At 38.0% G+C, this 14,211-nt stretch overlaps 1 protein-coding gene across 13 annotated transcripts in view; it reads right to left on the bottom strand.

The window, feature by feature from the left end:
* Nucleotides 1-14,211, bottom strand: part of RBMS3 (RNA binding motif single stranded interacting protein 3) — a 703,116-nt gene that overhangs the window by 13,415 nt on the left and 675,490 nt on the right. The window lies entirely within an intron of this gene.

The raw sequence follows: 14,211 nt of genomic DNA, 5'->3' as shown, positions 1-14,211 counted from the left end.
CATGGTCTCTCCCAAGTACTACAAGACAATCTTTTTTTAAATTCATGTATGCATGTGAATTTTGTCATTGTTATGGCACTGATTTCTTTATATACAGCACTTCTCAAAAATATCCTGAACTGAATGCAACAGTCATTGTTGAAATTTTCAAATAAAGTATTGATATTAATTCCTTAGATCTATATGCGCTTTTCTTTCTATAATCCAGCCCTAACTACATGTCTTCACTGACAAGAATCTCAGAATATGCCCAATCCCCCAACTGACTGTATGACACTTCCACTACATGTTATCTTCAAAGACACACCAAAGATCTGAATCAGCCCACAATGTATTTGATGAATTTTAAAATGAGTTAAATATAGCTTTGCTTCCTGGCAGAGCTAGGAAGTGCTTGCAAGATTTTATTCCACTGTTATACTAAAATTTGCATTTAAAGCACTCTCCTACCTCAATTCTAAACTAACTGGATGGTTTGATATGCCTGTCACAAACATGCATTTTGAAATTGCAAAGTGGGGTGAAGACTGCAGCAATGCTGGAGAAATGCCTAAGGGAATAACAACAGCATATGTAAGAATCTCACAGCTAAATTCTGAAATATTCTTTCAAGTAGAAGAACATAAAAAGTATTTAAATGTAATTGTTTTCTATTAAAAAAAAAGTGAGGATCATCTGTGATATAGAAGGCATACTTGCAATATGAGCAGTCTATGCTGTTGAGAACCATCACAATATTTTTCCCCAAATTCACAGTGTTTTCCTAAAGTTGAACGAAGAGACGGGAGTGTCCTCAGTGTCTGTTTGCCTATATCAGGCCATGGTTTTCTGCAGCTCTTTCTCCTTTTTCTTCAGGAAGAGAATTAAATTCAATACTGTTTTTTACAAAGGCTAACCCCCCAAAAAGCATTAGGCCAACTCTCCCTACTGGGCAGCTGGGCTGTTCTCCTGCCTCACAGATGAAGAGCTGATGAGAATGCTACACTGGGGTGTTCAGAGCTGCTTCCTCTCCATTCATTCTGCCTTGCAAAGGTGCCCTCACATATTGGGAAGACATCTGTTGTGTAGCATTGTTCTAAGCGTGTCAATATTTAAGATTAACCTGAAGCATGCATTCTTAGAGTTCTGCAAAAACCTGCAAGGGTTCTAAACATCCATGCAGTCTAGCTTCACTTGTACAAATATATAGAGAGTTTATTTGAAAGTGTCAATTTAAATATTAAAGTGGTATTATTCAACTTGAACTTCCTCTGTTTTCTTCCTTGAACTTAGCAAAGATCAACACTCAAACTCTTATAAGATGCAATTGTCTGCCATTCCCTACCTTAGACACAAACCCATGTGACTTAATATACAACTAATAAATTACTCAACTGCTTTTTAACTCAGATCACTCAATTTTTGCAAAATCCTTTGGCACTATGTTCTGTAGCACAATGGAAACTGTCTGGGAGTTAACTGATGTCTTTGCTGACTGTAAAAGCACTGCTCTCAGTAGTTGTGCAGTTTCTTACTCTATTATTTTTTATCTCTTGAGGCAGATCCTGATCTTACTTTCCAGCCTTCTTCATGTTGCTTCTTTCACAGCCAGACAATCTCTAGGGAAAACTGTACTGTTGACTTGAGTATCACTGGTGGCCCTGGCCAAAGCCTGCTTGCCCTAGTCTTTTCAGATACTCACACCTCCTGGTTTAATTTTTTTTTTTTTTTAACAGAAGTTTTAACTGAATTCAGCCAAACAGCAATGATTTAAAGCACTGGATACCAAAGCTATCCAGATGCTTGGCAGACTCCCTGGAGAACTGTAGGAGAGTAACTTTTCCCCTGTATATAACATTCTGCATGTCTAAATATCTGTACTAATGGTGGATCAGTTTTTCTGACAAGTCATTTAGAGTTCTATAATTAAAAAGAAAAATGTTGTTAGCCCAAATTAGTTCCACCAATAGCCCAAATGAAGTCATAATACTTGGGGCAAAGTTTTTGGTCCCAGGAAAATTTAGCCAAGGCTCAGTGCAACAGAATACTGTGCTTTATAAATGACCCTGGATCACACAGCAGCAGTGGTCTGTATCACAGGTACACATATTGTGCCCTTCAGTGGAATATCCAAACATATTTAATATCATCCTCTTTATGAATGTAAAGATACCCTCACCATTTCGGGCAAGAGTTATTGGGTCAACAATTAAACATGTTATGGGGGTTAGAACTGGTTCTCTGTCTCCAGGGTCTCACTGAAGGCTTCACTGAGTCTTCTGTAAAAATTTTTACCAACCTATAAAGGACAACAATGACTTAGTTCTCAGAGACATATAATTGTTGTCTAGTATCTGAAGTCCCCTCACATGCAGCACAAGGGAGTCCCAGCTGAGACCACATGAATTCGGAGATGTCTGCCCTGCTGGATCAGTTTCTACCATGGGAAGTAGTGCTGAGAAGCTGCTTTAGCTTAGTTTGTTCACTAACAGTGCCATGAAAAAGGAGACAGATTAATTTTTTTTATAACTGACACTAGCTCAAGCAAGTTTACATGTATTTCTTTCCTTTGTGAACTACATAATCCTAATTCTCTGATCTCACAGGATAAATAAAGATTACACAGTGCTAAGGCACAATGTCAGTGTTGATACTTTCAACAAAGGGTTTGGATAATGCAAGAGTTGAATTGCTTGTCATGAATATTCATCATTGGTTGTTTAGCAAAATGTTTCCTGAACATTGCTGTTCAGTAGCTTCCATATCCAGCACACAATGAGCCCACTGGAATCTGTGTCTCTTCCTGGGTCCCCCAGACACTTTACCTAGATACTCTATTAAAAAATGTGCTCTGTATCTGCTAAAGTGAGCAGAGTCCACACTAGGAGGTGGAAAAGGTATTCAGAAATTACACTGATATTTAAAGAAAAGTTGAAATTTTATATCTACTCAGTTTAAGACCACCCAGGATGAAAATTCTAGTCTAAGGACATCCTTGAGCTGAGGGACTCTGTTGTAATGCAGCTCGATTTGGAATACAGTTCCTGTAAATGTACACACTCTGCACATGGCTTCCCATCTACCTCAAGAACCTCATGTAACTTGGAAGTGGGAGATGGCAAACAAAGGAGACGTCTTTGTCAGAATGTCACCACTGACATTTATTTTTTCCTGAATGAACCACACATTAACAGTACAGTTCTTTATCCACACATATGTGTGAAACAGAGACAGCATGACTCACAGACTCAGCTCAGAAGCACCCAGCTACATCCACTAAATATCAATATTATAGGCACTGAAATGAGAGAATCTGAAAAACCCAAATGCATCCTTTCTTTGTCATTTGCTTCCATCGGGATTAAATATTCTTGAGCTGTGATGTGATCAGTCATTCAGCAAGGTATGTGCAAGGCAGAGGAAACCACTGTTCATTCTTCCACAACTGTACAGGCTTTGTGGGTCTAAAAGTAGAAGCTGCTCATTTCTGACAGTAAAATGAATAGTGACTCTACAGGCAGGGATGATGGATCTGGAGGTTATAAGGGAGCTTTTCTCAGCAGTCTGATCCTTTAAAAGCCAGTAATTTCTACTACAGAAAATGACTACATTGCTGGTGGCAACAGGCTCTTTATTTGCTTGTAAACTATTGTTTTCTTCATACAGTACAGAGAATGAATGTCCTCAGCACTGAAGACATGCAGTATTATAATATGATTCATGCTTTATGATGCCCAGCTGCTTAATTCAGACTGATCAGGTACCAATTTAGTCTATAAGCTACATTAAGAATTCTACTCATGTGTTTTCCAATGGGGTTTTTGTTTTTTACCATTTTGAAATGACTTAAATGTGTGGGAAAATATATAGCTAGAAAATGAGAGTGTTGATGTACACTTACGTTTCTGTTCTTTCAGATACTGCCCTCTGTGACTACAAAGAGTTAAATGCCAGGAGGTAACAAATGAGGAGGTGGGCTGAGGGGACAAAATGAGATCTCTCAAGAAGGATCATGTTTAATTCAGAGAGCAACATCACTTCTTCCAGATCTGCAAACAGCAGGGTGTCCCAGCCTGGCTCCAGTAAGGATCCTGTTAAGCCTGCAGCAAACACCAAACCCATAAAGGTGACAGGCACCAGGAAATAAAAAACAGGAGGAAGGCAGCTGCCTGTACCCAACAGAGTGAGGGAGCATGCTGCAGTAGGATAATATGATTTACCCATTAAAGATGGAGCTGAGTCACCTGCAGGGAATTTGCAGGAGCTTTTACATTGAGACTGTGGCACAGGTAGTGTCCATTTATTTGTCTGTCCTAATAAGCTCTTAGCCTGCTTTTCTCAGGCCCAGGTTAATGCAGAGTCAGGCATCTGCCTAACAGCTGAAATACACAGCAAACACACCAGCCATTAGCTACTGAATTTCAGCTGAGACACTGCCTGAAAGAGTGCCTCTTGCAAGACCAAACTATTTCATTTACATCACCAGAAGAGTTTGGCTGCACACTCTGTTTAAATTCTGAAGGCCATCATTAACAGAATGTATAAGAAACCACCCTAAAGTTCAGCTCTATTTATGGGCCTAGTTGCCTATAAAATAACACAGCTGTGATTAGACAGAGGCTGCTGCAGATACATTAACTCTCTTGGTCACTATGAGTACTGTGAGATTTTAGAGAGTGAGAACAGCTAATAATCTGATCAATGTTGAATAATTTTCCCAGTATAAAGGAAACAAAAAAGAATTTGCAAAATGAGATTATAACAGATATGTTGCAGTAAATCTGGAAACCTCAAACAACACTCAGAATCAACAGACTTTCTAAGGACAAATGGCAATAAGTGAGGAAAAAATGTTTAAGAAGCCTTTTATACATTCCATGTGCAAATGCTTTTTTCTGGTGTTTTGCTTTGGTTTATGTCAATGTATATCTGCTGCAAGAATCAAAGATCTCTTTCCTTATATCATCAGCCTTCATGTTCCTGAGAAGACATAGAGTCTTTTCTCTCAAGATGAGAGCCAAAATGCAGAAGCCTTTTACCACAACATCCTGGTAAGCCTTTACACCAACCACCACAGCCTGCTAAAGGGAGATTAAATGGGATGTCTAACATGAGCAAATGCTAAACCATGTATCTGAAATAAGCAAGGATTGCAGAATCTGGTCTTCAATGACTATTTGTGGTTTCATATCACTTCATGAGCTATAGTACAGTGATAATGACTTAGCTTTTCAGGATTCCCAGAATTAATGCCAGGGTTTGTTTCTGTCTTTTTTTTTTTTAATCTTTTAAACCATCTGAGAAGTCTAGACACTGCATCACTAACAGAATTATGTGAAAATATTTGCATTGCTGGAAAACTGAAGGAAATTAGTCTGTTGGCTGAATTTATTTTTATCTTTTTTTTTTTTTTTTTTTTTTTTTTTTTTTTTTTTTTTTTATCCCATGAAGGAAACCTGGCCTTCCACTCTCAAATCTCTTTCCCTGCAAAGAACAAAAACTGCATTTCTCTTTGACCATTGTCAGGTGGTTATAACTTTAATGACATATAGAATAAAACCACTGCTTTTTTCTCCCTGGTTCCACCTTCTCATTTGAAAATACCCTATTCTCCAATAGAAAAGAACATTGTCTTGCTGTGTCCTCTTATCCCACAGTATGGCATGGAGATATGGGAACTCAGGAAGAGAAAAGGACCATCTAGTTCATCAGTGCCAGTGGCAGTTCAATGAAGTACAATCTCCAGCTGCCACAGTTTTCACTTTAAACTTAAAATATCTTTTGCTACCCAGAAGCATTCTCATTTTCCAGCTCAATCCTGTACTTTTTCAATGGCTGTTATTAATTTCACTTTCTCTCAATTAAAAAATAGGAGAATAAATGATATGAAGTTTTTGCATATATTACAATGATTTTGCTAATAATTATCAGCCAGGCCTAAAATATAATAATATAATTCCATTTTACCACACAATTACCACAGTCCTATCAGGAAGAGCTCTGTCATTCAACAGAATCCCATTGCTGGGCCACTGCACTCATTGTTCAGGCAGAGAATAGAAATCTTCACCGGATTTAACATTCCTTCCCTGCTGCTCAGTAATACAAATGTATTTAGGAATGCTGGCTATCAATTCCCTTTCAACCTTCCTAATGAGATGTTCCCTAATTCTCTGAGGAAGTTAAATGAAGGTAGAGAGAATAATAACTTCAAGAACTATATTTGCAAACTAATCTCCTTTCTCTTCAGGAGTTCTAAACATCCTTCACAAATCCCTATCTTTGGAAATCAGAGTAATACAAAGGTATAGAAAAAAAAGGTGGATGAGCTATCCCCCCCCAGAGCTAACAGGTTTTTCTTTCTGAAATTCAGTCCTGCCACTAAAGCACAGTGATCAGGACTAATCAGATAAAGACTATTTAGAGTAAATAAATATGAGAACAGTCAGATACCCACATACAGGTGTGCACCACACTCTCACTAGCATACACTTTCTAAAAGCTGTAGTAAATGCAAGCAGTATAAACAGATAAAAAACCTGGCTCATTCACTTTAACCATTTTCTAGTTTAAAGGCTGGCACTACAAATGAACTCAGTAAAAGTCTCAAACCACTTCCAGATATCTCATCAATGTGTGAAAAGAGCAAAAACAGAGGAAAACTCATCAGGATGTGAAAATAAATTCCCATTCTGATTGCATCTTTCATTAATTGGAAACTTCCTTTAGGCATTTGACCTGAGGGTGCCGAAGATCCTTGCAGTCCATGCTGAGCATACCAAGGACCATGATAGTTTCACTCTTCCTTCTGACATTTTAGGTGGGGACTCATGGAAGCTACAGAAATGTAAACTGATCTCCCATGTATGACTGCATGTATGAACATCCCCAAGATGCTAAAACTGTTTTTTTTTGAAAAATTTGAATAATGCCATATGTCTGATGGATACATTTGCAAGAGAGAAAGACTTCTGTGCTTAAAACAAGACTCTGGCAATTTGTTGTACTTTCTTAATTCTTCAGTTCCTACATGTTTCTCTACAAGAGAGGCATTTTTTTTCTAATACCCTCTATGTGCCTGTTCTATGAATGCACATTATGAGTTCTCTGGGGCAAGTTTCTGAGCATAGGTTAGCACCTGATTTATTACAGTCTTGTCTGCAGCACCCTATATAAGATCAGGGTATAGTGTCTGTATCATAAGGTGGAAGTATTCTACATCAGTCTCAGTCAGTCATGGATGGCAATCACTGAGATTCTGTGTGAGATCCACACATTTATATTCTTCTTTCAGATCCTGTATACTGAAGAATGGAGATGCAGCGGAATTACAGCTGTGGTTTCTGATACTTAAAAATTTCCTATGCATGCCTTTAGTTGGAAAGTCTTAGACATTTCCATTTAACTGCAATTCTGCCAATTAGTCCCTGATGAATAGCTGCTAGTAAGATGAAGGGAAACTGATCTGTACATTTTCATATTTTCAACATAAGTAAAAAAAAAAAAAATGTGTTGGTGAGTCTCTCAATATAGAAACACATTGAGGTATTATTAATAACACATCTATTTATATGAACAAATAATTGTTTTCTAGAAGTAAGCATGTCTTCTAGATGCTATTAAATCTCCATGGATTTGAAGAGTCTAAAGAGAAGCAGACTGCTGTGTACAAACATGCTTTATGGTTAAAACAAAAGGAGAACTGATTAGACTTTTAAATAATACTTGCTCATCAATCATCATATGCATTGCTCTTTCAGATCAGGGATAAAAGTGGCCAGCTCATGGGCCAGCTGTCCAAGAATGAAGTAGAAGAAGGCCAGAATAATCAGCTGGAAGCTAAACCAAACCAAAAAGAACAGTAAAATAGACAAAAGGGCACATGAATGTTAGTATTTCCAGTTTTCCTAGAAACAGGAAGAATTTCAACATCTCCTGCATGAAAAGGCAGTCATGCCAGGCAGAGAAAAAGTAGTAAGATAATAGAATTATACCACCACTGTACACCTTGGACATTGTTAAAAGCAGCTAAAGCATGATTTTCTTCACTCCTTTATCTCTAAAAGATCCTTGGAATCCAAAATATTTGGCTAAGTATCATGAAAGATATCACTGTGGGAAGGGAGGGGAGGACAGGGCAGGACAGGGACCATTTCAATACTTCATAAAAAAGACTGCTATTCACCTCTCTGTATCCAGAGATGGAGGAGAAGTTGTCAGTTCAGTGGGCCTAAAACACTTTGGAGATGTCACCTTTTGGGGCTTGCCCTGGAAGCAAACAGTGGCATTGGGGATGCCTTGCAGGCTGGCTTCCTGAATTGATGGTGAGCATGCCAGTCCCTTAGGCAGGGGGAAACACATTCCCTCTGGGAAATGCTGGGCACTTATGCCTAAGGATACAAGGAAAATCAGCCTGCTGTTGGGCATGTGTGGATAAACATTCCACAAATCATGCACTCAGACCTTCCAGACAGCTCAACACAGAGATGGGGTGGTTGAGGAGGGAGTTTGCAAGCCCCAAGAGCTTCATATCAGCCCTCATGTGAAACTCTGGGATGTCCTTACCTCTTCCTATACATCTGGAAACTGGCAGTACCTCTTCAGTCTTCAAGTCAGTGTCCCGCATTTTTTTTCAGGACAATCCCACCAAGTTGCCTCACCAAAGTGACATTCCTGGGGTTTTCTGACTTGGCTGCAACACTAATCTGGCCCTCAGTAAGCAGACCTGTAAGCCGACCCAATAGGAGGTCTGGAAGCCTGCCCAAAGCACTGGACATGCTGAGGCTGCTCTGGAACATGAAATCCTGGGAGTGTTTTGCAGCTGCTGCCTGAAAACTGACAGAAACCAAGATGGACATTTAAGCCAGTTGGCAGCTGCCAAGATCTCACAGACTAGATTTTGTTTTGGGAACAATATGAGGCATTGTTTCTGCAAATTAAATTCTTTTTGGAATTTCTGACTCAAGGGAGAATCTTTCTGGTTTGTTCTGAGTTTTTAGAAGATGAATCAGAATGAAACCAAATTTCATAAGATTGATTTCCCACAAACTGGGAGCTGTGAGCGTTACTTGGCCAACTCTTCATCTATCTGCAACTTCATCCATATTTGTATTTGGATATGGTGGGGATACTAGAGAATACTAACCTTTAAAGGCTGGTGCCAAATTCATTACATTTAAAAGTAAAGTGTTTTAAAGTCATGCAGTACAAAACATTGCTTTTCATTGGAATAAAAATAGTTTTGTTTAAATCGTTAAATGTATTTACATGATAATTAACTTTGCTTACATGGCAGGGCTGTGGAAGGTGGTAATAGTAGGCATTTTTTGGGAAATCTTCCTTTTCCCTCTTTCCTCAAACTCTTAAAATTCTTGTGGAAGAAGGATCACCTTAAATTAAAGTCAGTGCCCTATCAATAGACTGTGACTGTGTATGAATATTACAGTCTGCCCCTCGGTATGTTACTTAGCAGCTGTGGGAGGATCTCTGAGACACAGTGGATCAAATCAGCAATAGGGATACAAAAGCAAAGGAGAAACCTTGCCTTGTAGCAGAGTGGACTGAACTATACTGCTATGTCATCAGCTTATCTACCATGTAATGATTTGCTAGCTATGTTGAACTCCTAAACTTTCACAATAAAAATTACACAGAATCTCTCCTAATTTGTCATTGTTTCATCCAAAAGATAAGGTGAAGAGGTAAAAAAGAAGAAAATATACCAATAAATAAATAAATAAATAAATAAATAAATACATATATAACCAACCCGCAGAACAATAAAAAACAGCAGAAGAACAAAACGGAAAATGAAAGAAGGAAAAAAAAATCCCAGTACTTCAGAAATAGCCATCCCTACTTGCCATAAGCCCTCCTGTGATTAGATCATCATCTAATCAGTAATTGGTCTCCTACAGAGAGGTCCCTTTAGAATGCCTTCCATTTTGGACTCCTAAAGGTCTTTCATACTATTTCCCTATATTAACCTATTAGATCCCTATTTCTTAACCAATTAGATACTGTTTTGTTGGGGAAGTGTGATCAACACAGCTGACGAACCAGAAGTGAAATAGCTGAGACTGCAAGCCCGATGCTTCAGCTTTAACTCTCAATTTGTACAGGTGAGCAACTTAACACATAACAAACATAAGGTTTGTTTGAAAAATAAAAAGGTGCAAGTACTCATTTTTCATATGGACACTATTAAGTAGAGCTTCATGGGTATGCTTACCAGTTATTTTACCAAGAATAACATGAGCAATGTTTAAAGGGGCCAATAAAACAGATGTGTCTTAGTGCTGGCAGAATAGCAACATTCCAAGCCTGTTCTTTGGGTTCTTTCACTGCTAGTTTTCCAAAGGAGACAGAATCACCTCATATGCATTCAAATTATATACAATTATCATTTGGTATGGATTTGTGCTTTAACACCTTCTTACAGTTCTGGAAAATAGAAGCACTGAAAGTTTTCAGTGCTGGTGTATGAATTTTAATAATTTCTATGGCTAATAAAGACCTGACCAAGTATAAATCAATTCCCATCATTGGAGAAAAAACATCTCTTAATCAATCTTTTCCTTGCTCTCACTGTACTGATTGCAAATAGTTTTAGACAGGGATAGAAAAAGTGTAACAGCAGTCTCGGCTTGATAGACAAGTATGCTGAAATGGTTACTCTTGATATATTTTTTCAATTAACACATTCTGTGAAAAATTAGAAGCAAAGCTAAATAACAAAATCTTCTCAATTTCCTCCATTCTCTCTAATTCTGATAGATATTATGAAGAGAATAATCCAGGAAGGGAATCAAGATTGGCAAAAATATAAATACATGCTCAAACACTCATATTTCCTCCTTATGAATGCCCTCTATATGACAGAGATGTCCAGACAGCACTTAAGGAGCAACAGCAAAATGCATGACAGACAGGAATGATAAGTAATGGTTCAAAATGTTTGCAAGCCAGACAGAAAGGGTGACTTTTTTTTTCTTTTTCCCTGAAAATCCTTTAAGGTAAACTCACACCGTGTCTGCTGGCATGCAGCCATTTTCCTATAAATTCATATTACAATGCTGTATTTCTAATGGATTGGGTATGGTGCTTTTCCATTTTGCTAATGAGAAAAGCTAAAGGCCATTACTTGTTCTGATTAAGATCCCAAGGGAAGAAATGTGATGTGTATATTACCAGGCCATACATAAAGGAAGTATTTGGCATTTCCAATCAATCAGATGAAGGGTAGACAGAAAAAGTCTTATCCAGTGACTGCAGAGGAAGAAGATATAGGGGGAAAAGAAACCATAGAAAGTGTCTTTAAAAGGTGACTTACAGGAATCAGTTATAATGATATTAGTATGATCAATGACTAGAGCTACTATCTGGGAAGGATGTAATTACCAAAATGAAAACTTTCAAATGGGAAGCCTGATCAAGGGCAGAGGTACTGTCATATTTCTCAGAGCACTGTCAGCTCTCATCCAGGCAATGTATTACGGTGTCACTCACAAGCACTATGAGGTTGTGCTTCCCTGGGGTGGGAGTGAGGGATTGAGAAACTTTGCATCCAGCTCGGAAACGAGGGTAGGTCTGGCCCCAAAGGCAAATTCAAGATAAAGAAAGATAAGGCTGGGCAAAGGGGAAAATAGAAAATTCCCAGTCATGACTGGCTTTAAGGAAGGTTTTGCAGCAGTGCACATTTAAAAACCATTTCAAGAGACAGTGAAAGGAAATGCTATAGAGCGATGAACTACTTGTCATAAAGGAAAGGAAACAAAAACATGTACCAAGAGATACACTGCTCAATTTACAGGATAGTCTGGAATATATCTAAGATGTTTCAATATGCAATTCCTACATGTTTTTAATCCTGTTGTCATAGAATTTTTAAAATTTATATTTGAATGAAATACAAAGTTTAGAGACAATTTTTCATCCCTTTTTCAGTGGCTGTATAGTAACAGCTTGAAAATGGTACAAGATAGATGCTCCAAAGGGCAAATAAAATGAATAGAGCTTGGAGATGGGTGTTCTAAGAGTGAACAAGCTCCCTTGACTGTCACAATGCACAGTCAGAGCTGTGGACATTAAATATATTAATTTCACGTGATTTATTATGTGGTGAAAAAAAAATATACCACACTACATCCTCTTAAGTGGAATTCCAGATTAATGGAACATTGCTGTCAATGACAGCAAAATTATAATAACTGATAAGGTCAGCAAGAGAGATAGTCTCCTGTACTCTCCCAAATCTGTATTAGGGCATTTAGCTTTCCTCTTTAGGACATCATTGATTCTTTACAGATACTTGGGAATGCTTCAGATACTGCTACTTGGGAATAGAAAGAAAGGGTGTAACACTTTCCCCCATGTGCTTTAAAGGAACATTTTCAACCCTTCCCTTCATCATGAGATCAGGAGGCAAAGGGGAGAGACATGTTTTTCTTAAATATTATTGGTGACAAGGCATGGATGAAGCATACAGTGCCAGAAAAAAAAGATAAGAACCACAGCTGAGAAAGCCCATCTACAGCTATCAAACTGAAATTCAATCATCTTCAGCTTTCCTTAAAGGCATATATTTAAAATATTCCACACAGGCCCTAACAGGAGTTCTCAGTAAGTTTTTCTGATCCCTCTGCTCCAATCATGTGAAAAGGAATAAACACTGCACAAATGCAACCCCAGCCTATTCAAGCAAGCAATTCTGGCCTCTTCTAAATGCCACAGCCCAGTCAAGGAATTGTTCTTCTCAGGAGGATTTTGCAGAGTTCTATTTCTAGGCTAGGTTGTCCGCTCTGGTTCTTTGATGCACTTCTGGCTCTGGCACATGGACAGACTGGAAAGCTCAGACATCTTCATTTTGCACTGGCACTCACTGATCAGCATAATGTTCCCTTTCTCCTGTCCTTTTATACACAATATTAAAAAAAAAAAAAAGAAAAAAGAAAAATATTAAGTGCTGTGCAAATATTTGCAGTGGATAAAGTCCTAACTGCACCACAGATTTCCATGTCCAAGAATATGACAGAGATGACAAAATGGCCATTTTTCTGTCAAATAAATTTATATCAACACTTAAAAGCCACAGGACTTTGCATGATTCACCTTACAAAGAAGGATCACTGTTGACAAGCATTATACTGAACTCACAGGCCACACTGCTGGCATACAAATTAACAGAGGTAATACTTAGAAAGTATAAAACTAGCTATTCCTGAAGCTGATTGAGGGCATTTGCAGATTCCTCACACTTAGTGGCTGAAGTCAGGGACAATGAATTTAATCTTAAGATGGGAGGGTGTGTGGGGGGATGATTTGCCAGCCTGCCCAGATGTAGTATCTCCTAACAGCCTTGAAGGAATGCTAATTGTGAACTGAAACAGCATCTGCTTAACTATCATCCTTGCCTCAGGACTGGAACTTTTTTTGCTTGTTGTGAAGATCATGAGAAACACTACATGGAGCATGAAGATGAAAACAGAGCAAGATTAAAAATATTAAATACAACCACCAAGACACAGCTGTCCATACTGCCAGTGAACTCGGGGAAATATAAATGCCAAAATTTGACATTCATGATATAATTTGGTACGGGAATTTAGAACACTGAGTTAACTTCAAAATTCTATTTTAAAATATTTTTCACTATTATTTATATAGAGGACATATAGATAATGTGTATAATATATATATTATTCAGCAAGAAGCAATTCAGATTCACTGCTAGGCAGTAAAGTAAAATCTAACTTCAACTGGTAAAATCTTCTATTTTCTTACTGAGAAGAATGAGCCAATTAGTTCAGCTGCCTTGACCAGAACAGCTTATGGCAGTCCATCACTCTGAGACTCTAGGCTTTGCCTCAAATGTACAAATGAGCATCCCTGGGTTTAGAACAGGAGCTGCTGTCCATACTATAAGAAAGACTAGACTGTATGGAAGTCATTTACCTCAAAGAAAATGAACAACTGGCATTAATTTGATTATTTATTCAAGTGATGCTATAAGGTTTCATTAATATTTTAGAAACACCTTGACAATATAAAATGCATTATAGGTGCTGCTGTTGCTGTTTGTCAGTTGTTCTCTGCCTCAGGATGTCTCTGAAAAGACTGGAGTCCTGTTGTGTTTGGGAGGAACACAAATAGCAAACGCTATAGATTCCCTCCTGTATAATTTGTACCTTAGGGGAAAAAAAAAAAAGGAAAAGAAAAAATTTTTGCCATAAA

The sequence above is a fragment of the Lonchura striata genome, chromosome 2 (assembly GCF_050655825.1).
Source record: "Lonchura striata isolate lonStrDom1 chromosome 2, ASM5065582v1, whole genome shotgun sequence".
Classification (NCBI taxonomy): Eukaryota; Metazoa; Chordata; class Aves; order Passeriformes; family Estrildidae; genus Lonchura; species Lonchura striata.
Note: the sequence above shows the minus strand (reverse complement) of the source record. Positions and strands in the feature narration are given on the sequence as shown.